This window comes from Rhinoderma darwinii, chromosome 9, assembly GCF_050947455.1.
Source record: "Rhinoderma darwinii isolate aRhiDar2 chromosome 9, aRhiDar2.hap1, whole genome shotgun sequence".
NCBI lineage: Eukaryota > Metazoa > Chordata > Amphibia > Anura > Rhinodermatidae > Rhinoderma > Rhinoderma darwinii.
In genome coordinates, this window is record NC_134695.1 from 59,533,322 (window position 1) to 59,555,479 (window position 22,158).

General features: G+C 43.5%; 1 protein-coding gene across 1 annotated transcript in view; it reads left to right on the plus strand.

The window, feature by feature from the left end:
* Positions 1 to 21,602: 21,602 nt before the first annotated feature.
* The window catches only part of PPFIBP2 (PPFIB scaffold protein 2), a 119,833-nt gene continuing 119,277 nt past the window's right edge, over positions 21,603 to 22,158 (plus strand). The window contains exon 1 of the mRNA XM_075837791.1: positions 21,603 to 21,894. The gene's annotated coding sequence lies outside the window, so the exon portion shown is untranslated. The remainder of the gene's footprint in view (positions 21,895 to 22,158) is intronic.

Below are 22,158 nucleotides of genomic sequence, written 5' to 3' on the forward strand. Positions count from 1 at the left end.
CGGCGCTCGTTTGCTCCTTTCACAAGGAGCTATTATCAGTAATGTATGGTCATGAGTACTCGTTACCACATTTGCTCGTCCTCCTACATTTCCATCATGTCGGCAGCAAGTCGTCCTGTTTACACAGAGAGAAGTTCTGCCGGCAACGATAATATTTTAGGCTACGATATAATCAGCCAATGAACGAGCGTTTGTTCATTCATCGGCTGATCATTGCCCTGTTTACACAGGGTAATTATCAGGAACGAGCGTTTTGTGAACGCTTGTCTGCCCGATAATTAGCCCGATAAAACGGCCCTTAGTCATTCCTTAAAGCATATCTTCAGCCAAAGATTACATCTAAAGTAAACTTCCAAGTTGTACGCACTGTGGTTGCAGCGATCTCAGCGACGACTGGCAAACCAGAAGTACCAATAATGTGAACAGAAGGATTGTTGTGAACAGAAGACGGCCGGGTTCACACGTAGCGTAAATACATCCGATTTTCCGCAACGGATTTTGTTGCGGAAAATCCGCAGCATAATACAGTAGCAACAGAGTGGATGAGATATGAACAAACCTCCTCCACACCCTGCGTAAATTATGAGCGGATAAAACGCTCAGAAATTGACCTGTGGTACATTTTTTTAATCCGCAGCATGTCAATTGAATTTGCATAATCGCTGCTTTTTTGTTGTGGATTTTCCCCATTGAAATCAATGGGGAGGTAAAACCCGCAACAAACAGCAGATGTTGCAATTTTAGTGGCGCAAAAATCGAAACTCATGAAAAAAATTTTTTTTATACTTACCCAGAATTCTGTGCTTCTTCATCCAGGCCACCCTCCTGGGATGACGTTTCATCCCATCTGACCGATGCAGCAAATCACAGGCTGCAGTAGTCACATGGGATGAAACGTCATCCCAGGAGACCGGGCTGCAGGACGGCAGAGGGACGCATCGCCATGGCTACGGGTAAGTATGATACTTTTTTTTACATGCAGTTTTCCGCTGCGGACATTCCGGTGAAAAACTGCACCACAATTTAGTACGTTTTTTGGGCTGAAATTCCCTCCGGCAACCATGGCGGATACACTGTGTACTTTTATGCAGCGTATCCGCCCTGCGTGAACATACCCGTTTAGATCACAATCTTTATTTGAACAAGGTGTTTCGTAATTGGATTAAAGTCTTCCTCAGGATCTATACTTCTGGTCTTGGTAACGCTTCTGTTCAGAGCAATCCTTCTTTTCACGTTACTGGGCACTTACGTTCCTGTCAGTTAGGGTGAATGAGTGCCCTGTGTTCGCCATATGTAGGAATTGTCTCACTATCCATACCAAGGAGTGCAGGGAAATGTATTCATTGAGTGGGAAGGTCCTGGCAGGGCTGTACCTTGATATTTCCTATTACAATGTCTGTATAAACCAGTGGATCTTTCAGTCAAGAACAAGGGCCCTTAAAAACACAGGTTAGATTTTCTCTAAACCAACACTGCCCTCTTATTATACACCCTGTAACTCATATAATGTGTATTTGTTCTAATCACTGGTAGTCCACTTTAATGATTTATAATGTATTCACATGGCAAAGCGACAGAAAAGATGCAGCTGGATGAAAGTTCTGGCCATTATTGTGTTTCGCTCTTCTGTGACATTTAGGCTCTAAAAATAAATTAGCAACTGTGATCCCTCTCTTCTTACTGGTTTGGGACAATCGCCAGAACTTACAACACTATTGTTACAATTAAGTGGCTTTATACTTTAGATTTTCTGAGTGGGAAGGCAAATTCCTTTTAGGAACATATATCCTTTTTTTTTTTTTTTTTTACATTTTGTGGGGTTTTGTTTTATATTTTTGTGACTTTGTATTAGGAAATGTAGTTTCAAACATCCATCACACAGAAGCCCATTGTCTTCTTAGTAACACAGCTGTGACATAGATAGAACGGGTACTATGGGTCAGTGGCACAGATAGAGGACAAGAAGTCCAGGAGAAAAAATCAACCTGGACCCACTATTATGTTTTTAGGTTTTGGTTTTGCCTCCCAGGGCACAAGGGTCTGGTACCTTTTCCATGGCCTTTGGCCAATTCCCCACCCCCTTGTTTGCTAACAATGCCGTTTCTCTGGAGAGGGAGTCCTGCACAGGTCCTCGCCACCTAATAGCAATAAGAATTAGACCAAGAAGAACTGGACCCCTTGCTCCAATGACATCCTTGCTATGGGTCCATCAGATGAATTAGCTGTAGGATCACTGAATTAAAGAGCTGGTATGAGATTAAAACGAAAACATAGCTGCGTTTTTTTAGAAACAGCACCACTCTTGACGGTAGGCTGAGTTTGGCATTGCAGCTCAGCCTCATTTACTTGATGCAATACCACACACAGCCCTTGAATAAGAGTGGCGCTGTTTCTGGAAGGAAGAGGCCATGTTTTTCTAATATCATACAACATCTTTTAGAACCATTTTAAGGCCTGATTCACACCTTCATTGGTGTTTCCTTTGTTCTGCTCCATCAGAGGAGCCGTATAACGAGAATACTGGTAACGATGGTTCCATTGTATGACGGACACCATCGACACTCGACGGAACACATTGACTTTAATGGGTTCCGTTAGAGTTCAGTCAAGGTTTCTGTGGTTTTACTGGAAACAATAGCGGAGTATGCTGTGCTATTGTTTCCGGTATTTATGGCCGAATATGTGATGGTGGCCCATAATCGCATCTCCAACACAGATGTGAACAGGCCCTAACTAATAAAATAGGGAATTGCACTATAAGCAATTCCCTAAGATGCTTCTGTCACCTACGTCATTTCCTTAACACATGGGTGCGATTCCACCAAAGAACCTGCAGGACTATGAGGGAATCATATTTACAACCACTTCTCGGGAGGCCCCCTCAGCAGAATATAGGTGCCCTATATAGCAGCCTGTATTCTGGCAATGAAGTTCACATTGTGGCTGTCACAAAGTTTTGATTTGCAAGCAGTGAGAAGAAACAAGGAATTTAATCAATATCCATCTTTTTTCATGGCCTCAAAAATTATATAGTGAAATCTTTGTGAAATTACCACCCAAAATTTCTATGACAAATAGTCTTCTAGAGGGGTAGTCATCTCAGCGGAGAGGGCTCATGGGCATACATGCCATTGGTGCAATCGGTGCAGCTCCACAGGGGTCCATTAGGTAAAGGGAGCACTGCCACCTTAAAAGCAGCTTTGTACAGTCTATTGAATTGCATGGAAGGGACTAAGCTAATGACAATGGCTCACAATTATTGGGGGATTGTTTGACAGAGATAAAGGAGGCATTTTCTTTGATGAACTATTGGAGAGTAAAGGGTCCGCATACTATTATGGCATGGGGGCCCCTCTACTGTCTATGTATACATACGATGTAAGGGAATTGAAAATCCATAACAGAAATATCTGGCCTAGGTCAGAGATGATCATCTTAAAGGGTAACTAAAAGTTTGACAAACTTCTGACATGTCATAGTGATATGTCAGAAGTTTTGATTGGAGGGGGTCCGAGCACTAAGACCCCCACCAATCGCTAAAACGAAGCGGCAGAAGTGCTCGTGTGAGTGCTCAGCCGCTTCGTGTCTGTTCCGCTTTATCCGGAAATCAATGTATCGGAGTACGGACTCGATAGAAAGTCTATAACCCCGTACTCAGATACGTCGGCTTTCCGGAAAAAGCCGAACAGACATGAAGCGGCTGAGCACTCACACGAGCGCTTCTGGTGCTTCGTTTTAGCGATTGGTGGGGGTCTTAGTGCTCGGACCCCCACCAATCAAACTTCTGACATATCACTATGACATGTCAGAAGTTTGTCAAACGTTTAGTTACACTTTTAAACAGGTGGTCTTTTAGAGACATTTTCTGTGTCATATTATGAGAAAATAACAGGTACCCCCCACCTGCCACATTATGAACATCTGAAAGCATCTACTACCAGCAAATGACAGAACTGCATAATGGACCTCTTCCGTCTGTCCTAGAATCTTACATCAATCTCTACTTGTTCCAGATGTCAATGCTATTTATATATTCACTGATCCTGTATGATCCCAGAAGCAAAGTGAAGATGCCTGGAGGAACTAGCACCTTAGGTGTCACGCATGGTTATTTTTATGGATGATCGCGGAGACATATCAAGATGTCAGAGCTGTTTATCTGAGGACTCCATGGATCTGTATGTGTGGACGAAGGGGTTGTCTGGTGTAGAGTTAATAGATAGGGGTCCGAATTCAGGATCATCATCTATCAGCCAAAGTGCAGAATGGCTACATAGAGCGTCCCTGGCCATATCTAATGTACCTTTACTCCTTGGGTCTCATATGAAAATGGTCCTGGTCTGTCTGGAATCCATTGTATTGGGCAAGCATATAAACTACCACAGGCGTAACTACCAGGGTAGCAGACATAGTAGTTGTTATGTGGCCCAGCAGCTGAAGGAGTCCTCCGAAGTTAAAGGAGCTTCAAAGCTCCAGTAATAGTCACCAGGGTGGATGATGGAGGGCGCTGGTAATTGATTGTGTAGAAAGGAAGAGAGAGGTAGTAGATAATGCAGAAAAATGACAGACCAAGGAAAGGAGTCAGGACGCGGGTTCAGAGGGAAAACCATGAAAATCATAACCGTTCTACTTCCATGGTGGCCACATGGCTTCTTGTTATGCCCTTGTAACCAACCCCTCATCTAGTCTTTTGATCCCCATTCCAATCTCAGCCCGTTCTGCTACTTCAGTGTCGTCGTCCCCCACCCAACTCTCCGTCCCCTCGACATTGAGGATCTTTACAGTCATACCATATCCAAACAGATTTTTGTTTCCAGACCAAATTTTTTAAACCGTATCAATGGAAAATTATCTTGCCTGGGTTCGAAGGGTAATCCCCCCCATTTTTTACTTCTTTTTTCTCACTCTGCGCACTGCACATGGTTCCATCCTCCTGTCCATGTTTCACAAGTCTTTCTCCCCCATTCTTTTAAATTATGTTCCATACAAATTACAAGGCCGATAGCATTTTATGCAACCCCATATTCTTAAAATGGAACTTTATTCTTGTCTGATCCCTGTTGTGTATTGTATGTTTAGCACTTCTCTTCCCATCTGCATATGACCATGTGTGACAACTTTTTTGTATCCTCTCGTGTCCATTTAGTTGACTAGTAAAGACTGATTTATAGGGGTTGCCGCTTTGAACAAGTTTCCCTCAACAAAAAGGTAATCATAGCTTTTTCATCTGCTGTAACCTGTGAAAGAAGCCAAGTGTTCAAATCCCCTGCAGCGCCTCTATAGGGAAAATGAAGTGTTACACAGTTCCCATTGAAATCAATGGGCTATTCATGCAATACATAGAAGTCCCGGGTCCTCCAGAGCAAGAGACGCCCTTTGTAGCTGCTCTGCCTAATAGCTACTTTTTTTAAATGCGGGACTCCCCACTATCGGCTCAGAATTCTCCAATAGGTTATTTGAAAATGAAGACAACCCCTTAAACATATAATATAGTACACCCTGATATACCATACTGCAGACAGATTACCGTCATTCCAAAACTATTGACTCTTTTCTGAAACTAGAAGTCAGCTCAAATCTTGGCCACCGTAAGGGATGAATGATGATCTGGGCATTTGCTATGAGGAAGGGGGGGGGGGGTTCACATTATATTATTAGAAAATTATCAAACTTTAAAATGAATATTCTGCTACTCAATTACTTTTATCTACACATGGGTTTTAGAAGTAGGGTTAATGCACTCATAAGTGGCTTATTAAATCTAAGTGGAGATGCTCAGACCTTCATATCTAATTATACTGGGAAATATTCCTACTGGTAATTAGATAGTGGAAGTTACCGTGTGTTATAATTCTTGAAAAAACGCCAGTTCTTTTTTTCTTTTTTTTCACTTGCTGAATTATGTTGTACCCTATACATTAGATCCTGCTTTCAAAATAAACTAATGTAGAAATTAGGCCTCCTTTTACTGTATGTTAAAGGGAACCTGTCCCATTGAACCTGTTCTATCTGCAGCCAGCATGTTATAGAGCAGGAGGAGCTGAGCAGATTGATATATAGTTTTGTGCAAAAAGATTCTGCATAACCTGTAATTCTTCCATTTAAATCCCTGCTCAGTCTGGGCTAAAGAGTCTAGTGGGCGGTCTCAACTATTGATTGACAGCCTTCACTGTATGAGTGTGAAAACAGAAATAGCTTTTGTAGGACCACCAACTCTACCCCTAAGCCCACAGTGAGCAGGGATTTAAATTAATGAATTAAAGGAAATCCTGTATCTTATCATACACAACTATATATCCGTTTGCACAGCTCCTTCTGCCCTATAACATGCTGCCCACAGATCAGACCGGATGTTTGATATGACAGGTTCCCTTTAAAAGGGTTGTCCACTTTGGACAATCCTTTTTTGTGAGAAGGGTTCCCTAATGATGAACTGATCACATGGTGTCCCAATTCTTGGATGCATAAAAATCAGCTGTAATCTGTGGGGGAACCCGGTAGCAAGTGTTAAGTTTTCCTGCAGCGCCTCTACAGGAGAAATGAAGCATTACATAGTTCCCATTGTAATTAATGGTCTGTCTGTAAAATGCATGGACATGCCAGGCCCTCCAGAGCAAGAAATGATCTTAGTAGCTGTAGATAGGGTCCTGAATAGGAGACCTCCTCTCTATTTTCCCGGAATTGCCTATTAGGGTATAAAAGTAAAAAGGACTAACAAGAAGCCAGTGGAGAGACTGACCTAGAATGGTGGCTGTTGAGGAACGGGAGAGAGGTGGTTACGTCAAGAACAGAGTGGACTAGTGAAGGGATAAGTACCAGTGTATCACTTATTAATGCAATTTTGTTTGCCAGGACAGGGGAAGTTATGGTGATAGGAAAGTATATGAGCTGATGAGGAGCAACATCATATCATAGGATGATTCAGTGATAACCTCTCAATCAGTTTAGTGGTAGATCATCTGAACGTTCCAAGGGGGTATGAATTTTCTGTTAAAAATTGCGTAAGTAAATCTTGTTGTCTCCAAAAATCCACCTCATGTTCTTGTCTTGATCTGCCCCTTGATCCTCATGTGCTGTTAAGTTTTCCTGAATAGGTTTTTCTGCCTTCAAGAAACCTAATTAAAGGGGTCAGGTTGGAAGAGCTGTGATAAATTCTTCTCTTCAGAATGTGACTTGCTGTAGAAGATCAAAGCCTAGCAGTATGGTGGACTTCAAATCACCTCTAAAGTGTCTGTAAACCGTTACATCTCAGTAGAACTCAAGATTTATCTTTGACATGGCCTGCGTTTTTTGGCATTTCAGCAAAAGTGGTAGCAAAAATTCTTGATCATTATCCAGGAGACAAAACAAGGGGGGTCCTGAGCGAGCGACCCCACTCTGAAATCCATATGCCCTAATCGGGTATATGGACAGGGGTTGTCTTTGTTAGACATCTGCTATAAAGTGGTTGTCTCTTAGGCCTCATGCACACGACCGTAGCCGTGTGCACGGCCGTGATTTTCGGGTCGGCCGGCTGCGGACGGTCAGCGGACTGTCAGCGGACTGTCAGCCGCAGGCCGCCCGCAAATCGCGGGACATGCACATGGCCGCCGCCATTGTTTTCAATGAGCCCGGACCGTGCAAGGACCGCAAAAACTACGGTCGTGTGCATGGCCCCATAGAAAAGAATGGGGCCGCAATTCTCCCGTGTATTTTCGGGGGAATTGCGGCCGCAAAAACACGGTCGTGTGCATGGGGCCTTAAAGATTACCTCGTCCATATGCTCTATTAGGGCCTATGGACATCATAGAGGGAGGTTTAATGCTTGGTACCCCTTTTGTGAACCAGACCAGAGAGACTCTCTGTAAGGCTCTGTTCACATCTGCATTGGGGGCTCCATCAGATTTGATGGGAAGAATAGCAATGCTATCCTTCCCATCAAAACGATGTAACATGACGGACCCCATCAATCGGCGCTGTGTTGTTGATCCTAATAGCTACCCCTGTTCTGGCGAACTCGGCGCGCCATGCACCGTTCATCTATTTCATGGGAAAGCCATGAATAGCCGCTGCAGGAGAAATGAGTGGACAGACACGGCTTCCCCAGGTAATAACAGCTGATCGCCGAAGGTTGTCTCTTTGTAAGGCAACCCTTTTGATTGGGAAAGTATTTTTTGGGTTTTTCTTTAGCAAATATTTTCCTACTTTCCCTGATTGTCCCTGAAATAGGGAAAATATCCTGGATGCCTGGCATGTGGGACATGTTTGCACTGTTTATTGGAGGAAGTCTGTTGGCACTGGTTAATTGGGGTACTCTGCTGGCACTGTTTGTTGGGGTACTCTTCTGGCACTGTTAGGCCTCATGCACACAAACGTAAGGGTTTTTACTGTCCACAAATACGGATCCAACGGCTACAGGTACACATCCGCAATTGCAGAAACGCCCATAGACGCTATTGTGGACAAGAATAGGACATGTTCTATATTTTGCAGATCATTTCTACGGCCCAGATACACATCCGTAAATATACAGAAAGGTGTCCGTGGCCAATAGAAATAAATGGGTCTTTAATTATGGATTCCGTAATTACAGATGAGAATTATCGTTGTGTGCATGGGGCCTGAATGAGGGGCCCTCTGATAGCACAGCTAAACAGTTAACTATGATGCTCAGATAATGGAGGTGTGGTCTATACTTATGGGAGGAGTTTATATCCATTTGCGATAGTATTTTTTGAGTGTATACGATGAAAAGTTTATCCTCACCCTGCTTGCTAGACCGGAGGACCACATTGTCGAAAAAATAATGGAAGACATCTGTTTTAAAGAATTACAAAGCTGCTAGAGGTGTGTGACGAAGAATAATTGCCTCATACTGCATAGACGACAATTATAGGGGAGCACCTTGCAGCAGTTTTTGGAATGCCATTGAATAGACAATGGATTTTAGAAGTCAGGACCGATTTCTCATCTTAGTAGAGCAGACAGACTTGAATTCATTATCTGTTAATTGATGAGAAGTTGTACAGGACGTGATCTGCGATGTATCCCTAGAAAAGAGCTTTATGACATGTGACATGATGGGTGTATCTCGAAAATGATCTGCAACCACTTTGTCAGCTGGATTCATTTTTAGCCCATGAAGCCATATTACCAAAATACACACAGTTCTTGAAAAATGAATGCAGCTTTAGAGAGAATATTATGAGATGCAATTTCCAAGGATATACAATCTAAGGCTATGTTCACATCTGTGTCAGAGCTCCGTTCCGACGTTCAGTTGGAGCTTTCCGCCGGAACGGAGCCTTGACTGACACAAACTGAAACCAAAGTTTCCGTTTCCACCACCATTGATTTCAATGGTGACAGATCCGGTTCCAATGGTCTCCGTTTGTGTCAGTTGTGCAAGGGTTCTGTAGTTTTAACGGGATGAATAGCGTCGGAAACCTTGCACAACGGAGACAAACTGAAACCATTGGCAACGGATCTGTCACCTTTGAAATCAATGGTCATGAAAACGGAAAGCTTTGGTTTCAGTTTGTGTCAGTCAGGGCTCCGTTCCGACGCTCAGACTGAACATCGGAACGGAGCTCTGACGCAGAAGTGAACGAAGCCTAAGTCCTTGAATCCATCATTCAATATTCCAGAAAATCTGATAATTCGCCTGCAACATAATGTGAAAGAGCCGAAACGGAAGACTGAGTAAAAATAACTACGGTAGTTAAGAAATTCATGTGATTAAAAAAAACGACTTATAGTAGGACATTTTGTCTTAAAGGGTAACTAAACTTTTAAAAAACTTTAGACATGTCGGAAGTTTTGATTAATGGGGGTCCGAGTACTGAGATAAATTACCATAAACTACAGGAGTCAGTCAGAGGATTGGGATATTTCTTGGTCCGGTCTTCCTTAAATCAGAGTCCAACAATGTATATGTATTGAATTATTTCCTTTTCCGTGGGGATGTTATTTAGAATGGTCTCCGACTAAACACACATGGTACTTCCACTAAACCACATGGCAGTTTATGTGCTGCAGTTAGGCGGACGTCTCTGGTTTCTTTACACCTCTCATAAATAAATTTTCACTCTACTATGTCTACAGAGAATCCATATCCGCCATGTGTATTATTGCATTTCCGTCCCTCCAAATAAACATATCATCAACACGTCAGATGGCTGCTGGTGGGGAACTGATCTCCATCCTATGGAATGAGCAAGACCAATTCTCCAGACTTCAGTACCTTCTAATATTCCAAAATAGAAATCTGGGATCATATTGGGTTACTCTTTTGAGTATTAGTAGCCGTACCCTAAAACCACCCTGTGTAGGTAGCCTGGTTTGGAATTTGAAAGGGAAAATCCTGACTCATCATATGTATACATTGCAGAACATTGATGGAGTCCACAACCACCACCGATTGTCAGAACAAATGATCAGTGGCGCTCTATGGAGCGATTGCACCACTCTGAAATTTAATTTACTAGAAATCTTTGGCACAATACCCTGATCGGAGTGCCAGTGATGTGAATAGCCTTTTGTTAAGAATGTTATTTGTGATGGAAATCTTCGAGCACCTCTGAATGGATTTTGCTGCTCCATAATTTAGGAAATTGTTGAAGGTCTGAAACCATGGACACATGTTTTCATGACATGACCATGGACCACTTACGGGTGGATTTTTCCTTTAGGGACTACTGTCCGGTATGTCAGAAATCAATTCTCCATTCTCATGAACATTGTATGTCACAGGTCTAGGTTTTGGATCATTACCTATGGAGTTGGATTGGTGTAGGGGAGCACCATCTGCTTGGGAACACAATAATGTCACAAGTCATCTACGGTATGATTACTCCTCTCCCTTCTGATGTTTTTATTGCTGAAATGGCTGAAGGCTGCCATCATGTAGGTTCAGGGCGCAAAGCTGGCCCTGTGTTGTGGGAGGGTATGAACACGCTAGACGGATACTCTGCGTAAAACTACACAGCGCATCTGCCCATATAGGCTACATGAACACGTTGCGTTTTACGAGAAGCTTGGCCACACGGATTTTTGTGCAGCAAATTAGCAGCGTAAAGGCGCGATTTTGGCCGGTGCAGCGAGCGCCGTTCAACGTGACAGCTCGTTAATCGGCGCTCGATTGCTCATGTCACAAGGAGCTATGGATGGGGACGAGCGGTCGTTACTCTGATTGGACAGTGTCACAGCCAAAGTAACACGCCCCCTTGCCAGTACACGCCCCATTGACTGTTCAGTGGGTTATTTAAATATTGGGCGCCAAATATAAAGGCACCAATATCTAAATAACGGAGGGAGGTAGAAAAAAAATGTAAAGTACCCAGGGTTTGTGCAGCCCTCCCCATTACACGCTGCACTCAGGTGCACATGTATGGGGAGGGGAAAGGTTCTCTTTAAATGCAAATTTTACCTGCAGTTATCTGTGGTTTTAATGTGGATTTTCAAGCCACCTTTTCTTTTTTGCAGAAGTGCCGTGAGCGCTGGAACTGCCCAAAAGTTGCACATTTCCCTGCAAATTGTGACTTTTGGGCTTTTTGTGATTTCTCTACGCCAGAGAACTGGCGTAACAACGTTAATAAATTCCCGTTGAAGGGGTTTTACACTGGGCAATTATCGGACAAACGAGCGTTCATATAACGTGTATACAGGGCAGCGATCCGCAGATGAACGAGCAAACACTCGTTCATCTGCTGATCGTTTTAACAAAGTAAAATATTATCGTTGTCCGCAGCACATCCCCTTGTGTAAACAGGAAGATGCGCTGCCGACATGATGATAATGTATGGGAACCAGCAATCGGAGTAACAACCGCTCGTCCCCATCCATAGCTCCGTGTGACAGGAGCAAACAAGCGCCAATCAACAATGTCTCGCTGATCGGCACTCGCTGCATCGGCCGATTGTCGGCCTGTGTAAAAGGCCCTTTACTGTGTAGGAGCAGCAGCAGTTTTCAACCAGTACTGCGGCTCCTTCATTCTGTTAGTTGGACACTACCAATCCAGGCGATATGCAGTCACATAGCATTGTGGGAAAACCCCTTTAAAAATGAAGAAAACACATACTTCCGAAGTTTAAAAAAAAAAATCACTGGAGCGTTTCAGACATTTGTATTTGTTAAGATTTGATTGAAGAAATAACATGGATTAGGAATGAAGCTGGAATTCATCCCAATACGGGCGCCATTGGCTTCTAATGTATGTCTAGATCCCACGCTGTTTATTTAGTCACACATCACATGTTTAGACTCTTATGTAAACGTCTATGTACAATATTCTATTCTCCCGATCCTGTTACAACTCAGTCCCTAAGTTTTGATCTTTGTAAGATTTTATGTTTTTTTTATTACTCTTCTATGAATGTTGCTTTTGTCCACAGAGACAAGGAGAACATTAGTCAAATGTGACCAGCGCGCTCAGGGACCCACATAGGGTATATAGACATCGTAGGGGGTGGTCCCCTGCTCGGGGCCCCTTCTATCAGACAGAACGGAGAACTGCTCTGAATGAACGGCTCCCATTCTGGCAAACTCCAGCCAACCTTGTATCACTAGTACGGCCATTCATGTGAATGACTGCCATATAATACTACATTTCCCCTACAGCGGTCGATGGTGTGGCTGGCCGCAGCCTCCCCTGGCTGAATCAACTGTTTGCCGGGAGCAGGATCCGCATTGATCATCTGATCGACCCAGGACCGCATCCTAAATTGGGTTGTTTCTAATGAGACAACCCCTTTAATATAATAATCCGGCTTGTACATGTCAGTTGAAAACCGTTAATCCAGCCCTGAAACCCACGGCAATCAGCCAAGAGACGTCCGCTGCTGGGGAAATGTAGTATTACATGGCGGCCATTCAAATGAACAGGTGACCATGTAATACATGGCTGAGCCGCGTCTGCCAGAGTAGGAGCCACTATTTTTTTGTGCCTCACTGCTCTGGCTATGAGGTTCCAAGTAGAGGTCCCCCTCCATATGTTTGAACGGCATATATGGACAAGTTTTGTTATTGTGAAACAACCCCTTTAATTCCTGAATACAACTTTATAATTTAAAATCCTAAAAACTGGGTGACTGCCACTAATGGTCTTTGTTACAGTGCCCATAACAGTTGTCACCCGGCTTTTTTACAGACTCATCCTCATCTTGAATCCTCCCTTCTACTATTCTGCCGGTGTAAGTGTCAGTCCTTGCTGTAGTTCGGACATTCTAATCAGGAACACGGAGGATCAGGATGATCATATGAGAAAGAAAGAAAGAATACGAATCCCGAAACGGAATCGGGATGTATACTTTTTGTGTGTTTGTTTTTTTTTATCTCTATTTTTAAGCACATAAGATTTCTGTTGGTGGATCCTACTGCTGTCCCCCCACATTCAAATATAAATTCGGTCTTCTCAACTGTCCCGAAATCAACCATACACAACAATCCCCCTGATAAGCATTGTTATATAGGCCTGGCAGCCGCTTATCTCCCTCTATCCATACATATAATATGCCTGTTTGACCAAAATGTGCCTTTGGACTAGAGCTACACGGTGACTTTGGCCGCAAAATAGGTTGCGCATCCAAAGATGGCTGTTTCATGCTGCGCACATCGCATTAATGTCAGTGAATATGGCCGCCATGTGATCCGCAAGTTACTGCGACTTCACAGGTGCAACAAATACAAAAAGTTTGTCTTTTTTGCGACGGTCGCTTCAACTTGTGGGTCGCAACGCGGGCACATTCACCTACATTACTGCGATGTGCGCATCGCGACACAGCCATCTTTGGATGTGCAATTTGTGTCGCAACCAAAGTTACCATGTAGCCCTAGCCTACTGCAATGTACACAGCGATTTTTGAAAACGTGACCTGTGTTGCGGACTAATTCGCGATGTAGCCCTAGCCCTATGGCGGAGTATGCTGAGATAGCTATTCGGTGTCAACTAACTTTTGTCTCTGCTCAGCTTAGGGCTCATGCACCGGACCGTTGTTTTCTTCAGTGTCCTATCGTTTTTTTTGCGGAGAACATACTGAACCTTTCATTCACATGTCCGATTTTTTTATTTTTTATTTTTTTTATTTTTTTTTACGAATCTGTGTCTGTTCCCCAAATTATAGTACAGGTCCTATTCTCTTCCATATTTACGGTCTGTCTCACCCATTCTATGGGTCCGCATAAAAACCGGACAGCACATGGAAGCCGCCAGGATCCGTGTTTTGAGGTCCGCAAAATTAAAACGGTCGTGTGCAGTGTAGGAGGTTAACTTTATGGGGTTGCCCATTAGGAAAGCCTCTGTCTAAATGCCCTGTTAGTGCACATGGATGTCATAGAAGGGGAGACCTCTACTCGGGACCCCCTCTATGAGCAAGAGGGAAGAGCTGCTAGCAGGCACCGGCTCTTGCTCTGTCGGACTTGCTCTGAAGGGCCGCCATGTATTACAACCGCTGCAGGCGAAATGATCTGCTGACTTTCCCGGCAAACGGTAGTAGTGCCAGCGCCTGCCTAATACTCGGTTAAACTAGATTATCCCTAATGCCCCCTTTAAAATGAACATTTTTAAAATGTGAAATGACTTGATGAGATTGATGTTGTCAGAGTATAGTCTGTGTTTCTTCCTTTTTGCGGCAGCTGAGCGGAATAAAATTTGTCCGTGATTGTTTACACTCAGTTTATCAGTGCCCCCCTAAGAACGTCATTAGCCTCTTTTGTAGCAGTGATAAGGCCCTTGTTTGCCTTGTGTGACGTTGTCCAGTGTACATTCCAGCGCTAATCTACACACAGAGTATAACCTCCGTGACCTTCATAGTCCTCTAGCTGGGGGGGGGGGGCAACTGTGGATCCTGGTTTTGAGAAAAGCAAGAAACATTTATTTGTAATGACTACTAGAAAAGATTTCTTAGATGTTCTACTTAGAGGACCTGTCACCTCTCCTTAAATGTCTGTTTTAGTTAATAATTGTATTCCCTATGAAGTAACAATTCTGGATCATCTCTTCTTAGGACTCTGCGTTATGCTGTTCCTCTGTTATTCCTCCTAGAAATTTTGAATTCATTGACAACTGGGTGTTACCAGGAGGGGGTGTGTCCCTACACAGACTGACAATGTCCAATCAGTGCTGACAGAGAGAGACTGTGCAGGGACACGCCCCTCTGACAAGGTGAATGGTAACACCCAGTTGTCAATTTATTCATAAATTCATAGGAGGAATAACAAAGGAATTGCACAAAACAGAGATATGTTCCAGAATTGTTATTTAATGGGGAATTTAAGTATTTACTAAAATAGACATGTCAGGAGAGGTGACAGGTCCTCTTTAAAGGTTGTCCAAGATTAGAAAAACATGGTTGCTTTCTTCAAAAAACAGTGCCAGACCTGTCCACAGGTTCTGTGTGGTATTGCAGCGCAGCTCCGTTTACTTCAATGGAGCAGAGCTGCAATACCAGACACAACCCATTGACAAAGGTGGCGTTTTCTGCAAGAAAGCAGCCATGTTTTTCTAATCCTGGACAACCTGATAGATTCTGGACTATACAAAATGATTGCACGAAACAAGTGTTTTCCCAATATATTGAAATTTGACGGGGATACCCACTTCTAGGACACCACCTATTAGTTACTGCCATGGTGAGATTGACCCATTAGAGTACCCGAGGATCCTCTGGTGGGCCCAATATATGATACAATAAAGGGGCCCCAATGGTCCAGCAGAAAACAACCCCACATGGTACTGACTTTGGAGCCAATCACGTGTCATTAGCCTCTATTTTTATGGGTTAATTCACAAATAACCTTAAAGGGGTTGTCCATCTTCTGACAACTGATGACCCATCCACCGGATAGATCATCAGTATATCATCGTTGCGGGTCTGAAACCCGGAGCTTGCACCGATAAGCCGCTCCGGTGGCCTACGGGCACTGGATGTTATGGCACATAATGCTATGTACAGAGCCGGAAGCAGTTTGCTCCGTACATAGCATAGCGGCCATGCCACATAACTGCAGGTCTGCTCCTATTCACTTGAATACTACAGTACTGCAGCTCGGCCGCTATTCCGTGGCCGGAACCAACTGCTGCCGGCTTGTAGGTCCGGTGCACGGAGGCACTGGCCCAGCTGATCTCTGCGGGGCACGGGTGTCAGACCCCCACAGATCATGTACTGATGGATAGGTCATAGTTGTCAGAAGGTGGAAAACTCCTTTAAGCTTGCCATATACATTAGATAATTATTAATAGGGGCCAGTCCAGTTATACTCTCCTGCCTGAACTAACATCGTATGTGGAGAGACGCTGCTGCATGCTGGGCGGTAACTGTATGACGCCAGAGAGAGAGTATCCTGCACGAATTGGACCCATGCATGATACTCTCCGGGCGTCATACGAACTGATGCTCAACTGATGAACAACGGGGTCTGTCAACAATCTATCAATCTTTTTAAACAGTTGTCTTGCTGCTGGGGGCATCTTTGTACCCTTAGGCCGGATTCACACGAGCGTGTTCAGTCCGTGATATACGGTCCGCAGGTCGGCCGCATTTCCCGGACTGAGCACACTGCAGGGAGCTGGGCTCCTAGCATCATAGTTATCTATGACGCTAGAAGTCGCTGCCTCGCTGCGGGAAAACTGTCACGTACTGTAATCATGTTTTCAGTACGGGACAGTAGCTCCGCGGTGAGGCAGGGACTCCTAGCGCATAGCGGAAATGCGGCCGACCTGCGGACCATATATCACGGACTGAACACGCCCGTGTGAATCCGGCCTAAAGTCTTGTAGCTTGCTACCGTCTGCGTGGGGTGGGTTCCCTAACCAGAGGATCTTCTTAGATGGGCCCAAGCTCTGATCTTCAAATGAGCCAAGAGGTCCAATAGCAGACAGTCCCTTATGAAGCCAATAGTCCTGTTTTCTACAATGTTTTTGGATGCGTGGACCAATTTAAGGAGACTTTGCTTATTTTGGGTGTATTTATGTTCTTCTTTGGACTCTTGGTGTTTGAGGATGGATGGATCAACATTTCTGGCATCCCTCAGTATAACATCAAACATGTATGGTGAAAATAATTGGTGCAGCTCATCTAATGAACGTTATTAAAGACAATTACAGATACTTAACTTGGTGGTAATTTCTAGAACTTTAGCTCAGCTTAGGTGAAGCATCGTCCAGGACGTAAAGAAGAGGCTTTTATGTATTTATGTTCTAAATCTGACAAGATGACATTTTTTTCAAGGGCTATTTAATACGACAAGTTATTAGGGGCAGCTCAGTATAAAAATAAGAAGTATAAAACATAGAGCCAAGGTCATGGGTATCAATGGTCTCTGTGACTTCTGTATTTTTGTGGAGACTTAAAGGGGTACTCCAGTTTCAACAACAAAAAGTTGATCTTTTATAATGGAGAAATATACAATTATCTAATATATTATCTTTGTGTATTAGTTCTTCACGGTTTTCAGGATGAAAATTTGTCCTGGTCATGTGATGATGACTCTGATTGGTTCTCACATTCTCTGTGGTCTTATAAAGCTCTAAGCTAAATTCTCTTTTATATATATTTATATTAAGAATTGTGCCTGTTTTGTGCACATTTCACATAGAAACTCATAAAATGTAAATATAATTTATTATAAGCTCCCGTGTCACAACTTTCCAGATAGAAAACTCATTTTTAAATACCAAGCAAATAGATGGGGGTCCCCTGTCAGGACCCTCATCTATTAGCCACAGCATAGATTGGCTACAAAGTGCGTCTCTTGATCTGGAATACTCGGTGGCCCCATGCATTACACGGACATCCCATTGATTTTAATAAGAGTTGTGTAATGCTCTATTTCACCTGTGGCGGTGCCGTAGGGATATTGTATGCTTGCTGCCAGATTTTCCCACACATTACACCTGATTTCTGGGGGGTTCTGCAGTGGGCACCTGTGATCAACTAATCATCATGTAACACTCCTAACAAAAGTAGGCGAAAAATTGGCCTATTATTAGATCATCTCTTTTTAATATAGAGTCCCTCAAAAATAAGGTAGGGGATCTCACTGCTGGGACCACCATCAACCAGGTCCTCCAGAGTCAGAGGCACTTTTTGTAGCCAGTCTTTGCTCTCGTTAATAGATGGAGTTCCCTAATGGATTGGTTATTTGAAAATTACTGTAGTTTTCTTAACCAGACAACCTCTATTATCCAATAAAAACTTCTGAAAGTTCTACATTTGCTTAAATTTGGGGCTACAACTCTCTCTGCATCTTCTGATCTGAGCAGGACACCCCAGGTTATATAGGGTCACAGTCATTGTGACTTCATACAATACAATGGCCTCCTCTACTTGAGAAGATGATGTCACATATATGACAACACATGTGACATCATTTGCCCAAGGACAGGAAGTGGTCCTGATTGCAATGTGCATGAAAGTACACATTGGATAATATTGCTTACTATACATAGCAGAGGTCTTTCTAGAAGTAATAAATAAAAGGCCCATAAGTGTTTCTGAACAGATTGTGAACCGAAACTTGCGGCAAGTTGTCAGCAATTAAAAAGGTTGTATGAGATTAGAAAAAAAAGGTGGTTTTTTTCCCCAGAAACAGAGACACTCTTGTCCATGGGCTGTATCTGGTATTGCAGCTCAGCCCTAGTCAGAGAATGAACTGCAATACAAAATGCAGCCTATAGACAAGAATGGTGCTGTTTCTTGATCTCATAAACACAATGACTGCTGTAGCGACATCTGCTGGTGAAGTTAGTGTACTCCATGTATTATTATATTGTACGTGTTTATATGTATTAATTAATGTATATATATTTTCATAATACATGAAATGTATTATATACTATAATTGTACACTAAACTGTTCATATATAATAAATATTACAATATTTCTACCTCTTAGGCTATGTTCACATGGGGTATTTTGCCGAGTTTTTTGACGCGGAAACCGCGTCGCAAAACTCTGCAAAAACGGCCCGAGAACGCCTCCCATTGATTTCAATGGGAGGCGTCGGCGTCTTTTTCCCGCGAGCAGTAAAACTGCCTCGCGGGAAAAAGAAGCGACATGCCCTATCTTCGGGCGCTTCCGCCTCTGACCTCCCATTGACTTCAATGGGAGGCAGGAGAAAGCGTATTTCTCGCTGTTTTATGCCCGCGGCGCTCAATGGCCGCGGGCAAAAAACGGCGCGAAAATCGGCGTGCAGGGAGAGGAATATCTGCCTCAAAGTTCCAAACGGAATTTTGGGAAGATATTCCTCCCCCAAAATACTCCGTGTGAACATAGCCTAATTCTTACTGCAGACCTGCAGCTAAAGTAATATGATGTATCTATGTAAACGAGTCCCTACTATAATCAGGTTTTCAGTACGGGACAGTAGTTCCATGGAGAGGCAGGGACTCCTAGCGTCGTACATAACTATGATGCTAGGAGCCTGGCTCCCTGCAATGTGTTCGGTCCGGGACTTGCGGCCGAAATACGTTCCGTCCATTACAGACCGAACATGCTCGTGTGAATCCAGCCTGAATTTCAGACGTTTTGACAAGTTTTTACGGACGTAATTGGAGCTGGTTTTCATTGGAGTCAATGAAAAATGGCTCCAGTTACGTCCCAAGAAGTGACATGCACTTCTTTGAGGCGGGCGTCTATTTATGCGCCGTCTTTTGACAGCGGCGAGTAAAAAAATAAGCCGGTTTGGAGCCGTTTTTTCGTCTGTAATTCCAGGCGTAAAACGCCTGAATTACGTCTGTAAATAGGGCGTGTGAACATACCCTAAGGGCGGATTCAGACGAACGTGAGCGTTTTGCGCGCGCACAAAACACTGCGTTTTGCGCGCGTGGCAGCTGCGTGTCAGCTCCATGTGTCCTGTTCATATGGATGCGCGGCTGTGTGATTTTCATCATTATGACACTCCATTTGGATGTTTGTAAACCGTAAAGCACGTGGTGCTTTTCTGTTTACATTCATTCTTTTACTGCTGTTGCGCTTCCGTGGGGCATGCGTGATTTTCACGCACCCATCGACTTGAATGGGTGCGTGATGCGCGAAAAACGCCTAAATATAGAACATGTCGTGGGTTTTACACAGCGGACTCACGCTGCGCAAAACTCACGGACTGTCTGCACTGCCCCATAGACTTGTTTAGGTCCGTGCGTCCCACGTGAACACCACGCGGGCTGCACTGACCAAAATCACGTTCGTCTGAATCCGCCCTAAGGCATCATTTAGACGAGCGTAATATGCGCGCGTGCGACGCGCGTGCTTTTCACGCGTGTCGTACGCACCTATATTAGTCTATGAGGGCATGCAGACAGTCCGTGAGTTTTGCGCAGCGTGAGTGCGCTGCGTAAAACTCACGACATGTTCTATATTTCTGTGTTTTTTGCGCATCACACACCCATTGAAGTCAATGGGTGCGTGAAAACCACGCAGGTCGCACGGAAGCACTTCCGTGCGAACTGCGTGGTTCGCGCAACAGCTGTCATTCTCTGAATGTAAACAGAAAAGCATCACGTGCTTTTCTGTTTACAAACATCCAAACGGAGTGTCAAAATGATGGCGGCTGCGAGAAAATCTCGCAGCCGCGCATCATACACTGATGACACACGAAGCTGTTAAGTGCATTTTGCGCACGCAAAACGCAGCGTTTTTTTCGTGCGCAAAACGCACACGCTCGTGTAAATAAGGCCTTACTCTGAAGAAGCTTTAACTGCTGACTTCTGAGAAGTGATCTCTACAGAACAGGAAGGGTCAGTCTGTTATGAATGGTGGATCCTGTGTTATCTATATATAGAGGTGTTACCTGTCATTGTAATCCTGCCTGTGATGATAATGAGATGACTACTGAGAAGTGATCTACAGAACAGGAAGGATCAGTCTATCGTGAGGCTCAGTGGCCAGAGTGAAAACTACAAGATTTTAGGATAATTTTTTAATATTGATAATGACAAAGAAAACTTGAAAAAAATTACCCAAAATTCTTAAAAAATCTGTTATAATAAAACTTGATTTAAAAAAATAGGTAATTTTTTAAATGACATACTCCCATTAAGGAACAAATAAAGCTAAAGTACAAGGATTATAAAATCAGACCCTATTACAATTTTGCAGATATCACTCACACATATGTATGAAAACATTTCAGAAGGCTCTCAGACCAGGGAGGAAAATAGGGAGTAAGGGGGGGGGGGCAGTAATTTTTCTGGGCTTCCAGTCAGTAATCTGATTGATTGACACTACTGTCACCTTGAAATGGCTGATAAAAGGGAACAAAAGCTTGCATTCAACGGATAAAATATCGACTTTAGATTTTAAAGTTCCCTGTAGAGCAAATCCCTGGAGCCGGGCAGTCAATTTGCTACTGGCACCTAACTTAATGTCTATGGAAATTCGTAATAGTCGGCGACTAAAAAAATCAAAGTTGCCCCTGAGGTCTACAGTCCACCCCTTCATGTTTACAACAAACATATTGTTTTATAATACAGTCGCTGGTTGTTGCAATTTCTTTTTATTTGTTTCTTAAGGAACACAAACAAACTGCCTGTGAAATACAATGTATCATGTCACGCTGCGCAAAAAAATAGCAAGGTCCCTTTAAAATAACTCTTTGATCTTGGGATTGTTGGAGATGGAGATCGGCACAGAAGTGAAGCGTGCAGGACATGTCTGTGTGCCCTTCCTTGTTAGTCAGCAGGAGAAGAGGCTGAACTTGAAAATTTGTAGTAATCAAATTGTAGATGTTCTTGTTTTTCCAGGGCAGTGTTCAGCATTATTGCAGGCATGTGCTTTTGGTGTGGTGTTCCCTCTTGCAGGGCTTGTCATTAGCTTCAAAGTAAGCAGTGTGATGTGATTACAGGGACGACTTTCACAGATTAAAGAGCCAAGGGGAAAGATCTGTATCTGTCGGAATACAGAAGGAGCAGAAATAAGGTAAGTTGGTTGGGTAACTTGCTTAGTTTTCCAGGTAAGGATGTAGCAGAGCTGAATTTGTCATTTACAGTAACTCTTTGTGCAAAGCAATACAAGATAATGCAAAGTTTTAGGTAAAACCACACTTAATGCATCATGATATCACTCTACATGGTTGTGCCTAATGACAAACCCAGCTCTGCTACATACATTGCGATCACCTACCCCCTCTGCCATCACTTCTACACCACTGTTCTCTACGTGCCCGTTTCATACATTGCATTT